Genomic DNA, 18,565 nt, shown 5'->3' with positions numbered 1-18,565 from the left:
GTGGCTCCACCTACACCATCGGTAATATTTATGTTCGATAGATAGCAGTACCTTCTGCTAGAATCGCGTCAAACAGAACTTTATCCTAGCAGCGTTGTCATATCAATTACTTTGTACAACAAAATGTTGTATTGTATTATAGTTAGTAGGTAATATAATATAAGCCTACTATAACGTCTATTTATAACGCATCAACGTGACCTTCTGAAATTAATTTAACTACTGTTCCTGAAATATTGTCAGTCCCCTTGGCGGTATTAGATTTTGATATATTTAGGGCCGGTACTTTCTGTCTCGATTAAACCCGAGTTGGCTTTTTAATGTTTTTAAGTAACATAAGTTGTCTTTTTTATTTGTATTTTTTCATGTAACTCTGAAGCTTTGTATTTGACTATATTTTGAATTGGAGCATAAATAGTCTTCTTTTGTCAAATAGTTTTTCTAATAACTACCATCCATGGTGTTTTTCTTTTGTCGCACTTATGTTTATTAAAAATTTTAATTGAAACCATTATTTTATCTTTAAAATTTTCCTTGTTCATTACTTTTTGCATTTGTGGTGAGCTAAATTTAAAGGAAAACAATTGGACGATATTTAAATAGATATGGAGTAAGAGTAAATAAATAACTATGTACTTCTGAAATTAATTCACGATAGGTTAAAAATATTTTCACCATATTAAAAATAAAAAAAGGATCAATATAAAAGAAATAATAACAATCAATTTTAAAAATCTTACATCTATATTGATTTCTTCTACATAATATGTACAAAAACAACAGAAATAAATAAATATTAGCGAAGGCAAAAGTAAAAATGTGTTGACACTTAATAATATGTTAAATAAACGTACTGATTAGTCTGATGCAAGTAGAACTAGAACTGTTATATGGAGCTAATCTGGATCGGTATAAATTAGATGAGAAAGAAAAAAAATCTAATAAACAGTTTCCTTGAGAGCAAGAGCAGGAAGAGAAAGAGTATGAAGAATAATCATCGATAAAGAAGTAAAAAAGGAAACGCGATAACGATATCTAGAACAATTGTTTTATCTGATAAGACACGAAGAAAAGCCAGAAATTGTTATCAAAACAAAAAAAATATAGTAAAGCAGTGTGGATTGTTTGTGTGCTTGGAAAAAGGTTATCGGTTTTTATGAGCTTTCCCGGACGGGTTAGTAGGTGATAATAAGATTGTTGAAGTTAAGTGACTGTATTCAGCCCGAGAATATACACCTCTAGAGACAGCCAAATCCATAAAAACATGTAGCTTGTTAAGTGAATGTCCCTAAAGAAAACAATACCTTCTTCTAGGCCTCCCATGAGTTCTCCACTCTTCTCTGTTTTGTGCTATTTGGTATCAGTTTCTCCCCACTTTTGCTTTGAAGTCATCTAGCCATCGTTTTTGTGGTCTTCCTCTGCTACTACTATGCTCGCGTGGTCTCCAATGTACAATGTTCTCGTCCACCTTTCGTTGTTTTGCCGTGCCTCGTGTCCTATCCAGTTCCATTTCATTTGCGCAATTCTTCCAATTACATATTCCACCTTAGTTCTGTTTCGTACAGAGTTAGGAGTATCTCTCAGAGATACTCCTAACATAGCTCGTTCGATGGCCCTCTGTGTTCTTAATCTACTGGCTGATAACCCTGTAAGTGTCACGGTATCCACTCCATCAGTCATAACGTAGAATACGACTGTTGAATACCCTTTTTTCTAGATTTATTGGTATCTTTTTGTTTTTCAACACATCACTGAGTCTTGCAACTGCTGATCAAGTAATTCGGATTCTTCTAGTTATCTCTGCCGTTTGATTCTGTTTGCCTAGCTTGATCGTGTGACTCTTCGACAGTTTAGATCTCACTTGCATCTAAGTCGATTCTGATATTTTGATTTGTCATCACTTTTGTTTTATTTAAATTTATTTTTAAACCGCTTTTCTCAGATTCCTGTTTAAGCATCTTTAGTATGTAGATTAGTTCTTCTGTATTGTTGCTTATGTGCACTATGTCATCGGCAAATCGCAAATCTTAGATGACTTAAAAATTTAAGTAACAATTTAACTTTTTCTTCTAAGACATAAGGCATCTTCTAATGCAAGAGTAAATAATTCTATATTCTATTGTCTTAATATTCTAACCTATTGGGTCTGTAATTTTCGAGTTTGTGTTTGCCTCCTTTATTTTGTAGTAGAAGTATCTGCGCATTTTGCCAAGTGGTTGGAATAGCAATATCAAAGAGGAACTTCTTCATTAGGATTTTAACTGCCTTTAAGGTAGTTTGACCTCCATCTCTAATAATCTCTTTTGTTATTCCGTCGTCTCTATATTTTCCATTTTTCATTTGATTTAAGGCATTTATAACTTCCTCGTTATTAATAAACCATACCATAATAATAACATTAGTAATAAACTATACCATTTATACTACAGCCAACGATCAAATGTGTAATTTGGAAGAGAAGTGTCAGAAGAAATGGAGATAAGGAGAGGGGCCAGGCAAGGTTACATACTGTCGCCGTTATTGTTTAGTGCTTATTCTGAAGAAATCACACAAGAAGCTTTGGTAAACGAGACAATCGGCATAAAAGTGAATGAAAATTTAATTAATCACATTAGGTATGCCGACGATACAGTCATAATATCAGACAACTTGGAAGACTTAGAAAGAATAATGAACAAAATATTAAGATATGTATATGTAGTGGAGAATACGGACTCTCTCTTAACATCAAAAAACCCAAATTTATGAAAAATAGCAAGAACAACAATATAAATGAAATATTAACGGTAGGCGGTCAGCAGTCTGAGAGAGTAAAAAAATATACTTACTTGGGAACGATAATCACAGAAAATAACGATTAGACTGCAGAAATAAGAAAGAGAATTGAAAAAGCATGTGCCAACTTCGTGAAAATAAAAAAGATTTTATGCAGCAAAGATCTGATACTGGCCCTCAGAATAAAGCTAATTAATTGTTATGTACACAGCGTGCTTTACTATGGAGCTGAATAATGGACATTAAATCGAAATGCAATAAATCGACGGTTCTCTTAGCAAGACAGAGACGAACTCGTTTTGGTGTTAGTGAAATAGTTTTGAGTATTTTTTTCTGTTAACAGTCATTTTTATTATCTTTATTGTAACATTTTGGATCTTATTCTGCGGTATCATGAAACTGGTTAACGCAAAAAGATCTCATGGGAATATTTTTCCCAAGAAACGCGAGGTTTTCGCCTTGCTTAAACATTTTTGCTTAATTTAAAACAAAATCCTATTATTACATCTACAGATGCATATGAAATATGATACTACATCCATGGTCGTCGTCCACATGTTTACAAAAAACATATTGTTTCCATAAACTATAAGCGCTAAAACAAATTTAGCAATTTCCCTATTCTACTTTGCAAAATTCATATAGTGTCACAACACTTGATTATACTTTTGACGCACTGTCCGTCAACGTGTTAAAAGGTTTATGTGTATAAACAAAATTTGTGCAATGCAATACATTTTTACATGATTTGTCGACAGTGAATGGAAGAGGTCCTAAAATTTTATTACAATCTTTCAGTGTGAGATAGAGATAAGATGAATGCCTGACAAACTGGAATATTTAGTTACGGAGAAACATAATATGTAATTAGTCTATGTTGTGAGGCTGCTCCCGTCTGAAAAAAAATTCTGATTTGGTTTCTTTGCGGATTACTATTCAAAAATGTCCCCTTTAAATAAATCAGAAGGGTGCCGGCGAAATTTTTGGACAGAAATTGTTTAAAAAATGTTTCTAAACAAATTCACCATTTTTTGTCCAGGAAAATATTTTTTCTTGTTTTTTGGGTCATTCTAAGCAAGAAAGATAACTTGTCATTTTTCTCAAAAGTTGATAGTTTTTCGAGTTAGAGGTGAAATTTTTGAAATTCTGAGTAGTAATCGAGTCTAACTTCAATTTAGACTGTTGTTTTTTAATTGTTAATTATGCGCGTCCATCCGATTTTAATGCCAATGCGGCAGGCTCTATTTCAACAATCTCCTATTTTGCCCTGTAATTTTTTAGGTTTTTTGGCTCCTTCTAAACAAAAAAGATATCTTCTCATTTTTCTGAGAAGTTAACAGTTTTCGAGTTACAAGGGATTTAAAATCTGAAAATTGCGAGAATACCCATCGCTTGCTGAGAACATTAGTGACGTAACTTCAAAAACGTAGTTTGTAGCGCCGTAACTGTATCATGTATGGATATTGCACGGATAATATAATATGTTTAAATGTAATACCGCAACATGTTGCGAGTTCTAGGGGTCTTTTACAGAAACGTTTTCACAATATTCCGAAGTATGGGAGAGTTGTAGAAGGAAGTAATATGACAAACAATTTATGTTTTTATTTAACTATAAACAAATTAAGTAGAAGAGCATGCAAAATATTTTTATGAATAACCTTAATATTAGAGATCGATTTATTCGAACAAGTTGGGCTAAGTCAAAAGATTATAACATCGTTCAGAAAGATAATAGAGGAAATCATCAAAAATGCACGACTATAGACGACAAAATTTAAGGAAACCGTCGTAAGAAAACATAAATAGCTTTGAGCGCGTAGAGTCTCACTATTTAAGAGCTCAAACTCGTAGAGAATTGATCTTGATGGATCATTAACCTTAGCTCAGATGTATAGATACTACAAAGAGTAACGAGAAGAAAAGCAGTTGCCATCTGTCAAAAGATGTACATATGAAACATTTTTTAACACAGAATGTAATATCTTTTTTTAAACCGACGAAAGATCTGTGCGCAACTTATAAGGTGTATAAACAATACAATCAAGAAGAAAAATACAAAGGCCAAGAACAATGCACACGTCACTTTCGTAGTAAAGAAAGAAGTCGAGAAGAAAAAGCAAAAGATATTACAAAGCCTACATAAAAAATAATAAACTCATAGTAACTTGCTTCGATTTGCAAGCAGTATTACCTACACATTGCGGAGATATTTCTACATTTTTTTGTAAGTCTTGCCTCAATTGCTTTAATTTTACGATTTTCGAAGTAGCATCGCAAACGGTTCCTGCTTTTTTTGGCACGAATCCATTGCTATGCGAGGAGCAATTTATGAGGTGTATAAACAATGCAATCAAGAAGAAAAATACAAAGGCCAAGAACAATACACACGTCACTTTTGTAGTAAAGAAAGAAGTTGAGAAGAAAAAGCAAAAGATATTACAAAGCCTGCATAAAAAATAATAAACTCATAGTAACTTGCTTCGATTTGCAAGCAGTATTACCTACACATTGCGGAGATATTTCTACATTTTTTTGTAAGTCCTGCCTCAATTGCTTTAATTTTACGATTTTCGAAGTAGCATCGCAAACAGTTCCTGCTTTTTTTGGCACGAAGCCATTGCTATGCGAGGAGCAAATTAAATTGCAACATGTCTCTCTAGCTATCGTGAATGAAATGACGCTGAAGACTTTTTTGACTTCAAGTACCTTTCAAAAATTTTTGGGCAAAAATTCGGATAACGAGAAAGTAATATGGAATAATATACAAATTCTTAAAGTAGAAAAAGTTTTTTACAAAACTAACTTTGACTATATAACCTATAAAACTATTGACCTTTCTACTCGTCGTTTTTCTGATAATAATAATATTTTAGAGCAATATAACTCAAAACCAGCCTACGAAAAGCCTCCTACTGTAGAAGAGAAAACAAAAGAGCATTTACTGGAATTATGCAAAAAAATCTTATTGCAAATGTACACCAATCATTTTATTTCAATTTGTTGAGTTAATTTCTTGTAAGTGATTTATAATATACAATTATGATTATTTTTATCTAATAAACTACCATTTATAACTTTGTCCGGTTTTTCATTGTTAATCTGTATAATCGTAGCAGTTATGGCTGATGAGTTATTTAAAAAGATAATGCAATACGGTATTGCCAATACCGCCATATCTTACAAATATTTATAACGGTTAAATATTGCTTGTTTTTGAAAAAAGATATCCAGTCGTGTGCTATTGAATTACTAATATTCTAATATTCAATTACTTGTCTTAAAATATCTATTTTGTAGGAGAAGAAAACCGCAGTTGTATCGGTAGTGAATGGGATGTGCGATATATTAATATAAATCTGAGCTTTTAAGCTACGAAAATGCGTATTATCGCATTTTTCAGATTTTAAATTGCCCCTAACTCGAAAACTATCAACTTTTGAGAAAAATGACAAGATACCTTTCTTGTTTAGAATGACCCAGAAACCTAAAAAAAATATTTTCCGGAGCAAAAAATGGTGATTTTTTAAATTTCTTTAAAAAAATTGTTTAAACAATTTCTGGAAAAATTTCGCCCTCAGATTTCCTTAAAGGGGACATTTTTGAATAGGAATCCGCAAAGAAACCGAAACATAATTTTCTTTCAGACGGGAGCGGCCTCATAACATAGACTAAATGTTTCTTGCTATTAACATTGTTATTAGGCGTTGATAAAATTAGTGTTTAAACAATTTGGCAACATAGCCAATTGAGCCGATGGGTGTAACGATAAAAAAGTGTTCAGGTTTCTACATATTACTGAGTCATCATGTAGAAATCTACAATTAAGTTGAAAATTTTACCACAATGGTGGAGTGGAGCCATCTCTAGGATCAGAAACAAATTAATTAAGGGTTCATATCAACCTTAAACATTTCAATTTCATTTTGTTTATGCTTTTCTAGTCTAAAAACATTTCAAATTTTAACCAGACCCACTTATGTATATTTACCAGACTATATTTCTTAAGATCACTCAAATGATAACTTAATTGGAATATTAGGCCAATAAACTGGAGAGTCCTTTTCTAAACATCTTTCATAATTTAACTGTAAAGAAGTTTCCATTCCCATTATTTTTTCAGCCTTATCACCATACATTTTCCTCAATTCCTCTAATCTATTTTTCATCTCAGGATCGGGTAAATTCGGAATTACTTCTTTCGAAATGTTCTTGTGATCTATCATGTTTGTTCTACTGAAAAGCACTTCCTTCTCAAAATTTTGATCTGGTAGGTGTGATGTACTCATATCTCTGCTTCTGTAGTCATGTGGTTCATCTATAAGTGTTGTATATACTCTGCGTAGATGTTGTTTTAACATTTGGTTTTCCATCTGTAGACTTACAGCTTTAGCTTTCCAATAAGAAATTTGATCTTGCCATTGCCATTCTATAACTTCTGGTGGCAAAGTCGAACAGGAGTTTGAGGAACCACAACTCTTCTCAATAGCTTCTGGTGGTAAATGGAAAGTTGTCTTTACACTATTAAAATTCATTTTATAAATATGAACCTCTCCTTTTTAAAACAGGCAACTTTTCAATTCTTTTTTAGTAAGTGGTTTTGTCTTATATGAAAAATACCTACGTTTTTATATTTATTTTTACCTTATTTACTTGTTTATAATCAATGACGTACGTCATTATCTGTGTCAACTGTCAACACAACTTTCTTTTTGCACACAGCCACCTTTACTTTACGTTAAGTAAAGGTGGCTATGATATTAAAGGTAGAGCTAAAGTTCTTATGGAAATCCAACGTTGCCAGTTGATCTTGAGAAAACTGTCATCTGTCATTAGTGTCATTTATGAAAAGTGATTTATTTTTTATTTTTTGCTTGCCTTGTTTTCTGTTTTGTTGCCCTTGCTAGTGTATTTTATTTTAGTTGCTTTTTGAGTTTTTTTATTAAGGGTTTAGGCGCAAATTTTCGGCTCCAATGCTTTTTAAATGCGTTAATTTTTTGGGAATACTGAGAAAGCTAATAAATATTTTTGAAAAATTTAAACACAGAATGAAAGATTACATTATTACCGAGGGCTGAAAGTCCCTTAGAATAAACAAATTTTTTCAACAAGGAAAAATAAAAATGGGCACCATCCATTTAAAGTGTTCTTATCTTCAACTGCAGTGGGACTCTATAACTTTTATAGCGAAAGCGTAAGCAAGTCGTAGCGAAGCGTAGCAAAGCAACGGTTCAGTTCGAATCGTACTCTGTATTGTGTGACTTCGCTTCGCTATACTATCGCAATACTCTACGAACTGGACCGAATTGAAACGAAAGATGGGGTAAAAATTAACGGCAACACAGCACGTTGTTTCAAGATTTTAGAGTTCTGTAATAATTGTCTTGTTCTATACCACAGATAAACTCCGTCCTGTGGAAATGTGATGTGATTCTACACATTTGACAGATTTAACTAACCTATAATTCCAAAAAAGCATAAGGTAAACAAAAACAAGTGTTTATTGTTGAAATTAAATAAAATGTTGCCTATAAATTTAATAATTTTCGACGAACAAGAACGTAGGGATCAGTTACGGCTGATTCGTGAAGAAGGTAGATTTTTAAGGGATAGAAGTGATTATTTTGGTTTGCCGGATTTACGATTCGTAGAGTTGTTTAGATTAAATAAAGATTTATTCCATTACCTTTTTAATGAATTGCAACCGTTGATGGATAACATTATATATATTTCCATGTTAAAAAAATGTATTTGTGAAAACTGAAAACTCGAGTATATTATGTATTTGTAAACAACAACGGCCAAAAAAACGAAACGTGGTAAAAAACAACCTCAAAACCAAGTAAAATTGTCAATTTCTTCTTCTAATACGTCACTCTAAGCGCTAAACGTGGTGAAACGAAACCACAAATAATCACGTTTCGCTTTACTTCCGAACTCCATTCGGTGTTGCCGACGTCATCCGACAGCAGTTTACAGAGTATAACTTGATGAAAGCGTTCGGAAATCACGCTTACGCTTTCGCTATAAAAGTTACAGAGTCCCGCTACTGAAAATGTTCAGACAGCAGACATGCAGTTCTTAAACAGAAACACATTGACCATGCTAAAACCATCTTTATCAGCATTGATCAGACCCCTAATAAAGGGAAGGTACTTGAATCTGTATATAAAATTTGAGCTTTTGTCTCCTCAGGAAGCAGGGGACAGAACCTGTCAATACGGTATTATACTATCCCAAAGGTAATTCAAAAAACCTCTAAGCCACAATGACTTGGGCAAGCTCTCCATTTTTATTGAAAATGGTAGAGGACTTCGGACTAAATTGACAACTCTGACTCTAAATGTTTCTAACAGCTACTTTGATGTGATCATATTTACTGTAACATGGTTAACACCTGATACAAGCGATGCTGAAATTGGTTTATTTAATTACAATATCTCCACACAAGACCTGACACAAGAATCCATTAATTTCGACAGTGGAGGTGGTGTGTTAATAGCTGTTAAACAAGTTTTATCCCATCAGATGTTTCTGCTGGACAGGTGTCTGTTCAAATGAATAACAAAAATCATATTGACACCAAATGAGGATGCTATAATGGTAGATAGACTTTTTTATAAAAAATGAATGCATTGAGAAGAAAATTGAATTAATAAGACTTGCTTCAGCAAGTGTCAGAGCTGGGTAGTATCCGGATACTTCTGTATCTGGATACTTTTCATGTATCCAGATACTTTTTAAATTTTGTATCCGGTATCCATGATCAAATTTTAAAGTATCCGGCATCCGGATACTTTTTTTGATATTCGGATACTTTTAAATATTTATCGCCCGCCGATAATGCACCTAACATAGGCACAACACTGTCATTCCTTCAATCCAGATGTGTCTAATATGTTAAATCCCATTTTTCGTATTCGTCACCGTTTTAATATATTATTATATAGCTAATGGAGCTTTGTTTTTACCTAATCAGTTATAAATCTTTATAAGTACGTTGTTTAATTAATTACTTACATTTATTTTTTATATTTTCTATATCTCTCTTTTCAAGAACCCCTTTTTGTATCCTGTATAATTAGAAGAAATTATTTTTCGGATTATATTAAAGTACATCTTAATATTTTTAATTTTATTTTAGTGTACCTACAAGTACAAATAAGTACAGCCCCTAAAAAGTTTAAAATTTGAAAACTCGGCTGGTCCGACGCTGGCCAAATTCAATATCAAAAGCTCAGGCAGTAACACGTTTGATTTTTACAGGAAAAATCCTGCAAATTCTTGTCTACCGAGTGCATGCACATCACATAGTTCTAATACTAATAATTTATGTCCTTCTTAAAAAAAGTATCCTTCAAAGTATCCTAGGAAGTATCCGGATACTTACTTACTTAGTCCTAAGCCTTTCTACCTTTAGGTGTAAGGCTGGTGGAGTTGAGTTTGGCATTGTAGTCTCCATGCTTTCCGATCTTGCGCTAGGTTTCTTGCACTTTCCAATGTCAATCCCTTCTTCTCGACTTCTTTCCTGATTTCATCTACCCACATAACTCTTGGTCTCCCTCTTTTGTTTTTCCCCTGCACTCTCGTTTCGAACACTCGTTTTGTTAGCCTCTCGTTCGACATTCTACACACGTGCCCGAACCATCTAAGTTGTCCTTCTACTATTTTTTCATTGATTGGTTCTAGTTTTAGGTTTTGTCTAATTGTTTCGTTTCGTATTTTGTCTGTCCTTTTTCTGTTTGCTATTTTCCTCAGGAACCTCATTTCCATAGCATTGACTCTGGATTTTTGTCTCCCCGTCAATGTCCATGTCTCGCTGCTATACATGATTGTTGGTCTAACTACTGATTTAACGACTGCCGTTTTTACTTTTTCCGGTATCCCTTTTTTCCCAAAAAATGTTGTTTTCATAGTGTTAAATAAGCTTCCTGTTCGTCCCATTCTCTCGTTTATTTCCATGTCTTGTTTACCATTTGATTCGATTATTACTCCTAGGTATTTAAAATATTCCACTTGCTCTAGTTGTTTCCCGTCTAATTCTATTGCGTGTGTCTTCCTCGTATTTGAAATTAACATTGTTTTTGTTTTCTCTGTATTAATTTTCATATTTATGTTTGATAGTTCTTCTTCTAGGATTTCAAGATTGTTCTGTAAGTCTTCTCTGTTTTCTGCTATCAATACCATGTCGTCTGCAAATAGTAGCTCCGATAGTTGAGTCTGTTTCATTTGCCAGTATCCTAATGTTAGTTTTCTCATTCTTCTCTTGGCTTTCTTTATCGCTTCATCCAGTACCACTGAGAATAGCAGTGGACTCAGCACGCATCCCTGTTTGACGCCTTGACTTGTAGAAAATTCTCTGGATTCCTCGTTATTGGTTCTTACTGTATTTGTATTATTTTTGTACATATCCTTTATTACTTCTATTATGTGTCTGTCGACTCCCCTTTCTGTTAGTGTCTTCCAAACGTCCTTTCTTCGGATTCTGTCAAACGCCTTTTCCAGGTCAATGAAGCACATATGTATCTCTCTATTTTTCTTGATTACCTTCTCACTTACTTGTCTTAATGTGAATATTAGGTCTTGCGTGCTTCTGTCCTTCCTGAATCCACACTGTGTGTCTTCCATAGTTGTTTCTATTTGTGTTTTTATTCTTGTCTCTAGTATTCTTGCTAATACCTTCCCAGGGATACTTGATATGGTGATACCTCGGTAATTATTACAGTTTCTCTTGTCTCCCTTTTTGTGTATTGGTAATATAATGTCTTTCTTCCAGTCCTTTGGTAATTCTGCTCTATTTATGATATCATTCATTAGTTCTTTCATGCTATCCATTCCCTCTGTCCCCATGAATTTTATCATTTCCGGGGTGATATGATCCTTGCCTGGTGCTTTGCCCAGTTTTACTCTTTCTATTGCTTTCTCTAATTCCTCTCTTGTTATGGATTCCACTTGTTGTTCTTCATTCCTTTCTTGTATCTCCCCTATGTTGTCCTTGTCTACATGAGTTAGCTCTTTGAAATGTTCTCTCCATCTTTCCATTATTTGTTTTTCTTCTGTTAGTACGTTTCCATTCTTGTCTTTTATATTCGGCATCGTGTGCTCTTTCTTTTGTCTGAGTTGTTTTAATGCGCCGTAGAAGAGTTTTTGGTTTTCCCCATAATTTTTTGTCATTTTTTGTCCAAATATCTCCCATGACCTTTCCTTTCCTGCTTTCACCGCTATTTTAACCTCTTTCCTTTTTTCTTTATATGCTTCGTAATCTTCCGGGTGTTTTGTGCTTAGGTATCTTTTCCATTTGTCTTTTTTGTTCTTTATTTTCTCTCGTATTTCTTCCGTCCACCATTCTGTTCTCCTCATGTTAGTGTTTGCTATTTTTGCTTTCCCGCAAGTTTCCTCAGCTGCTTTGATTATGCTGGTTTTTAGATATTCCCATTTTTTTTCTATATTTGTATTTTTTGCCCTACCTTTCAAAGTATTATCTAATTTTTCTTGGAATTTCTTCTTATATATTTCCTCTTTTAATTTGTAACTTTTTATTTTTTCATTTACTACCTTTCTTCTCTTTTCTTCTTTTTCCTCTGTTGTTCTCATTCTCATTATTACTAGATGGTGGTCACTGCCAATCTCCGAGCCTCTTTTCACTTTCGTATCCTGTACTCTTTTCCATTTGTTGCTGCTTACCAAAAAGTAATCTATGATTGATTTTTCGTTTCTGCTGTCTTGTACTCTCGTGTATTTGTGTACTTCTTTATGTTTAAATTTTGTATTTGTTATAACTAGTTTATTCTCCATACATATTTCTATTATTCTTTCACCATTTCTGTTTAGCATTTCTTCTCCTTCTTTTCCCATGCACTCCTCTATTCCGCTGTTGTTGTTTCCGACTCTACCGTTTAGATCTCCCATTACAATTATGTTTTCTTCCCCATTATCAATTTGCATTTGGAGCTCCTCGAAAAATTTATCTTTCTCTTCCTTTCTTGCATCTTCATTTACTCCGTAGGCTGTTATTATTGTCCATATTTCTTCGTCCATCAGTTTAATTTTCACCGATAATATTCTCTGGTTAACATATGTTTCTTCTATAACGTGTTGTAGTCTATTCGGTGCAATTATTATCCCGACTCCTTCTTTTGCTCTCTCTTTTGTATCCGCTCCTACCCAAAGTAACCAATATCCTTTGTGTATTTTCTTAAGACCTTTTCCTTTCATCTTCGTTTCTGTTATTCCTAGTATTTCTATTTTTTGTCTTATCATATCTTCTACCAGTTCTTCCTCTTTTCCATTGATGCTTCTCACATTCCATGTTCCCATTTTTATCTCTCCTTTTTTCTGCAATCTAGCTTTCCCCTTTTTCCTATTTTCATCCTTGTTTACCTTTGCATCATCTTTTTCCCTATCGCTTTTCCCATTCATTGCCTTGGTTGTCATTGTTGTGGGTCCGGTCTCATTATTTTCTTTTAGTTTTTTGAAGTCCCTTCCCCGATATTTCTGTGAGTTAGTATAAGTTTCTCTTTATTATGGTCCCATTTCCACTCCTTTCCATTAATCTCCAGTTTCATATATCCTATCTTCGTAGTATTACCTTTGTCTTTTTCTTCTTTTGCCATTTTCCTAATTTTTGCTTGTATTTCCCTTTCCTTTCTTGTTAAATCTGATTCTATATACACCTTTTGTCCCTGTAGATTTTTCAGTTTTCCTTTGTTTTTTAGTACACTCATCTTATCCGTTAGGTTTTCCATTTCTGCTACAAAGATTTGGTCGCCGATCTTCACCGCTCCTCTCAGTCTGACCTCTAATTTCAGATTTCTTCCTATGAAGTGTTCTACTGACTCCTTTACAGGCTTTCCGTCGGTAGCATCTAGTGTTAGGCCTTTTAATACTATATTATTTCTCCGTCTATCTTTTTCCAATTGTTCTATTCTATTGTTTGCCATTTTTAAACCTTCTTCCAATTTTTCGTTTTTTTCTTTCAGCTCCTTAATATATTCCATCGTTTCTTTTTGGTCTTTCCGTATGGTTCTTATTTCTGCCATCATTTCATCATTTTTCCACATAACTTCCCGCATCATTTTTATCATCTCTTCATTTGTGTCGTTGCTTTTATTCGGTGTTCGTCTCGTCAGGTTACTCTTTTCAAAATATAATTTATCTTCCTTATATTTTTTCTTCTTAGATTCTTCGTCGCCACTATCAGATAGTTCTTCATTCTTTCTATAGGTTTCCTTTCGGATTGTTCCTGTTCCGCCACTGGCCATTTTAAATTAAATGTTAACCTCAGCACTAATATAAATATTATTATTATACACTTAGAAGTTTATTTTTATTTCGCACAAGAACGCTTTTTAAGTTTAACGATTATCGATAACGATAGTTCTTTTAAAAAACCGGTGTTTTTATTGTGATAGGTTTCGAATTCGAAATTACCTTATCGCCAATACACCTGCCACACGACCTCTCGCCTCGCTTGCCAAACTCGAACTTCCTAAGTGTCTGCGTAGATTAGCGGTATGTGTATCCGGATACTTGTATCCGAATACATTTTTAAATGAAAGTATTCGTACTTTTTTAAAAAGTATCCGGATACATTTTGAGTATCTGTATCCGGTATCCGGATACTTTTTTTCAGTATCCGGCCCAACTCTGGCAAGTGTAAACATTGAAAGAACTATACAATGGCTAAAATCTTTAAAAATCAAAGTATAAGTTACTTTATTCCTATTAAATAGTTTCCTTATATGAACTGATATAAATATTATTTGAGGTATTGTTAACCTTTTTACAACAATACTTAGTAATGATAAAAATTAATTTATGTGTACAGTAGAACCCTGATTGTCCGTGCTCCTCGGGGTCAGACATGGCATGGATAATTAAAATTTATTTCTTATATAATATAATACGTATATACATACATATGTACCTACCATAAAATAATAGAAAAAATGAATCTTTCATTACGAGTCCTCTTCTTGGCTTACAGAGTTTCCGTCGAGTGAATTAAGGTGATTCTATTTTAATAAAACCTCAAAAATGCAACTTCAGTATTAGAAAACCATAGCACGGATAATCAGGGTTCTACTGTATATATTATCTGAATTCACAGATAATATGAGTGTAGTCAAGTGTGAATATTCTAAGTAAAAGTACCTATAAGAAATAAAACAATCTTTTAAAACAAGTTTTTTACTTATATAATTGGAATAAAACTGATAATACATACATACATACTTAGACTTATTTTTTCATACATATTTAAAGCAACTGATTCATAATTTTTTCCCACGGAAGGGTACAGTATTTTATTTAAAATTGGAATTATACAATTGGTTGACTTTAAGTGGCCAACTTGGGCTTTTATTTTTATGATAAGTAAATAAATGGCAATAAATTGTCCCAGTTACTTGCAGTCACATCAGCTTTTTTCATGCTTCTCCAGTTTGGTTTAGCATAGCTAAAGATATTTCAACAGAGTTACTGTAGCTTACTTCAACATTATTTGAGTAAAATAGAGCTAAATCATAATTTAGTACAATATCAGTAGCCCATTTATCAGCAGACTGGTAGTTGTTGACTATGTTGTATTATTGTTTTTTAAATTATCCCCACTGTTGTTTGATGTCTGTGGTGCTTATTTTTTTCAAATTTTCCATGGTATGCCTGTAAGCAATAAAAAATAATTATAAACAAAGTTGCAGAGAAATGGTTCTTTTATCAAACCATTATGTAATCACTTATCGAAAAATATATAGTAATGTGCCAAATACATGTTTGCATTTACCTGAATTTCCAGCTTTACATGTACAATTACATAGGTACAAACATTTTTAATCATTTCAATTTATAATTATAATGGTTTTTGGTGGGGTTGTCCTTAATTGCCCGTTTGAAGGCACAATTACTGCGGTTTTCCCACTAGATGATAAATATTTCACGGTTGGAATCTAAAATTGCTTTCCTTTCTACTAACTACTAAGGTTCTTTTTCTTTGGTGCGTTCGGACGACCATAGCGGCTGGCTGTCAGCAGAAACCGGCTGAGTGGTTGTATCCAGCCGTGATAGGGAAAGCTTAGTAAATCTCTCAGCGGCTGGCTTCCAGCGGTGACGTCTGACAGCTACTGCTGGCTCAGCTGTCCAGCCGCTGTGGTCGTCCGAACGCACCCAATGGGTGCGTTCGGACGACCACAGCGGCTGGACAGCTGAGCCAGCAGTAGCTGTCAGACGTCACCGCTGGAAGCCAGCCGCTGAGAGATTTACTAAGCTTTCCCTATCACGGCTGGATACAACCACTCAGCCGATTTCTGCTGACAGCCAGCCGCTATGGTCGTCCGAACGCACCCAGTGTTTAAAATATCCTTATCCTATCAAAAGTTGTCAACAACATAACCAAACATAACGACAAAGATCATCAGACAATGACAATTGACAGTAATTGATAGACGTCTCTTCTCATATTTGAAGATGTGGCAACAATGGATTTCCATAAGAACTTTAGCTCTTCCTGATATTAAGGCTGTATGACACTATACATTTTCTTGTATCATTATCGTTTCTGATATGTCAAAAAAATGCATAGTGTCATACACAGATACAAGAAACGATATCAGGTTTGTTCCAACAAGAACTTTTTGACGGTCCAGAAACCGTCACGAAACTACTTGTACCGTTTGTTGTGCGCATGTTCGTAATTGTATCGCCCAGTTATCGTCCCATGACGGTAATCATATATTTGTCATTTTTGTTGGTGACAGCTTGTGTGCTTTTAGTCGATCAAAGGCTCAAAAAATTTAAAGAATTAAATCCTAGTGCTCAAGTCAGTCCAACCAGCACATTATGCATTTGCCCGATTACTGAAATGATCATCACGAAACCGTCACCGAAAGATACTAGGTTTGTTCCAACACGACCGAGAACCGTCACGAAACGGTAATGCTCCTGCGCAGTACACAAAATCTGTTCCAACAAAAATATGATCGTCATCGGATCGTCCTTCCCACTGTTCCAACAAGAATTGTGATCTTTCGGTGACGGTTTCGTGATGATCATTTCAGTAATCGGGCAAATGCATAATGTGCTGGTTGGACTGACTTGCGCACTAGGACTTAATTCTTTAAAGTTTTTGAGCCTTTGATCGACTAAAAGCACACAAGCTGTCACCAATAAAAATGACAAATATATGATTACCGTCATGGGACGATAATAGGGCGATACAATTACGAACATGCGCACAACAAACGGTACAAGTAGTTTCGTGACGGTTTCTGGACCGTCAAAAAGTTCTTGTTGGAACAAACCTCACAATTCTTGTTGGAACAGTGGGAAGGACGATCCGATGACGATCATATTTTTGTTGGAACGGATTTTCTTTACTGCGCAGGAGCGTTACCGTTTCGTGACGGTTCTCGGTCGTGTTGGAACAAAGCTATCAGAAACGATACAAGAATTTGTGTCAGGCACAGATTATTGTACAAGAACTGCGCCAATTTCTGCGCAAAGAGCAAAAACGTAAAACCTGCTGGTAAGTAAAACATCTAAAATGTCAAAATTACTTACTCATAATGGCGGCTGAAATGAAAATGGGATAATGTATTGATGAATTTATTTGTGTTTTTGTAGGTATTATTTATAAATCTTTTATTGATACTTAATATACCGTTTGGTAAGGACTACTGTTCTACTAATAACCATATATTTAGCTCCTAGTAAAGTTCAAACTATAAATTTAGGTTTCATGGTGCATAATTTTTTAATAGACGAAAATACAATAGTTCCTAATTTGGATCAAACTGAAGATAATTCTAAATGCAAATATTTTAGCACAAATATCAAAACAAAATAAAAACACAAATAATCAACCTCAGTCAACGTAAAATTCTGGTTAACATTAAAATGTTTATTATATAAAAGTTTTCAGCTGTGTCTGTAGATGCAGTACTACCATAACGTGACACAGGGTGACAAACAAAATTTCGACCAATCACGTGCCGAATCTCATACAATTTTCGATACAAGAACTTGCATAGTGTCATACAGGGCACAAATGTACGTACAAGAAATGATACAAGAAAATGTATACAAGAAACGATATCAGAAACGATATTAGAAATGATACAAGAAAATGCATAGTGTCATACAGCCTTTAGAGAGTTATTAGAGAGATATCGAAACCCTATTTAACATCGTCCTTTAATAAAAGATCCTTTATTTTGACATAAATAACCATGCTTATATGTCAAAAGTGTCAAAATAAAGGATCTTTTATTACCAAACGACGGTTTCGATAACTCTCTATTATAAGAGAGATATCGAAACCGTCGTTTAATAAAAGATCCTTTATTTTGACACTTTTGACATATAAGCATGGTTATTTATGTCAAAATAAAGGATGTTTTATTAAAGGACGATGTTAAATAGGGTTTCGATAGAGAGTTATTGCCACCGACAAATAAAGGATCCTTTATTACAGGATACTTTAATAAAGGACAAATACAGGACGGGTCTAAAAGAGTGGTTTTATTTTGACAAATGACATGAAATATTTTTGTAAATATAAAAATAACCTATAAAATTCCATTTGTCGATATAAATTAAAATAAGATAATTGAAGAGTAAAACGTTAAATTTAATTATTTTGTCATTTAAAGATGTTTAGAAAACAACATAATATATCCCATAATACTCATCGTTCAATAATATGGAAGTGCAATAAATTGGAAATACTATTTTAGGAGTTTTTAAATACTTTTGCATTATGGGTATATGTAATGGGGAATTTCTGGAAAATATA

At 33.8% G+C, this 18,565-nt stretch overlaps 1 long non-coding RNA gene across 1 annotated transcript; it reads right to left on the bottom strand.

The window, feature by feature from the left end:
• Positions 1–14,948: 14,948 nt before the first annotated feature.
• LOC126887957 (uncharacterized) lies at positions 14,949–15,940 on the bottom strand. The gene is made up of 2 exons (XR_007699316.1): positions 15,560–15,940; positions 14,949–15,438 (listed from the first exon to the last, which is right to left on the bottom strand). It is a non-coding gene; the product is annotated as an uncharacterized LOC126887957 (long non-coding RNA).
• Between the last annotated feature and the right edge of the window lie 2,625 nt (positions 15,941–18,565).

This window comes from Diabrotica virgifera, chromosome 1 (assembly GCF_917563875.1).
Source record: "Diabrotica virgifera virgifera chromosome 1, PGI_DIABVI_V3a".
Classification (NCBI taxonomy): domain Eukaryota; kingdom Metazoa; phylum Arthropoda; class Insecta; order Coleoptera; family Chrysomelidae; genus Diabrotica; species Diabrotica virgifera.
The sequence above is the reverse complement of the archived record's forward strand: the minus strand, read 5'-3'. Positions and strand labels throughout refer to the sequence as shown.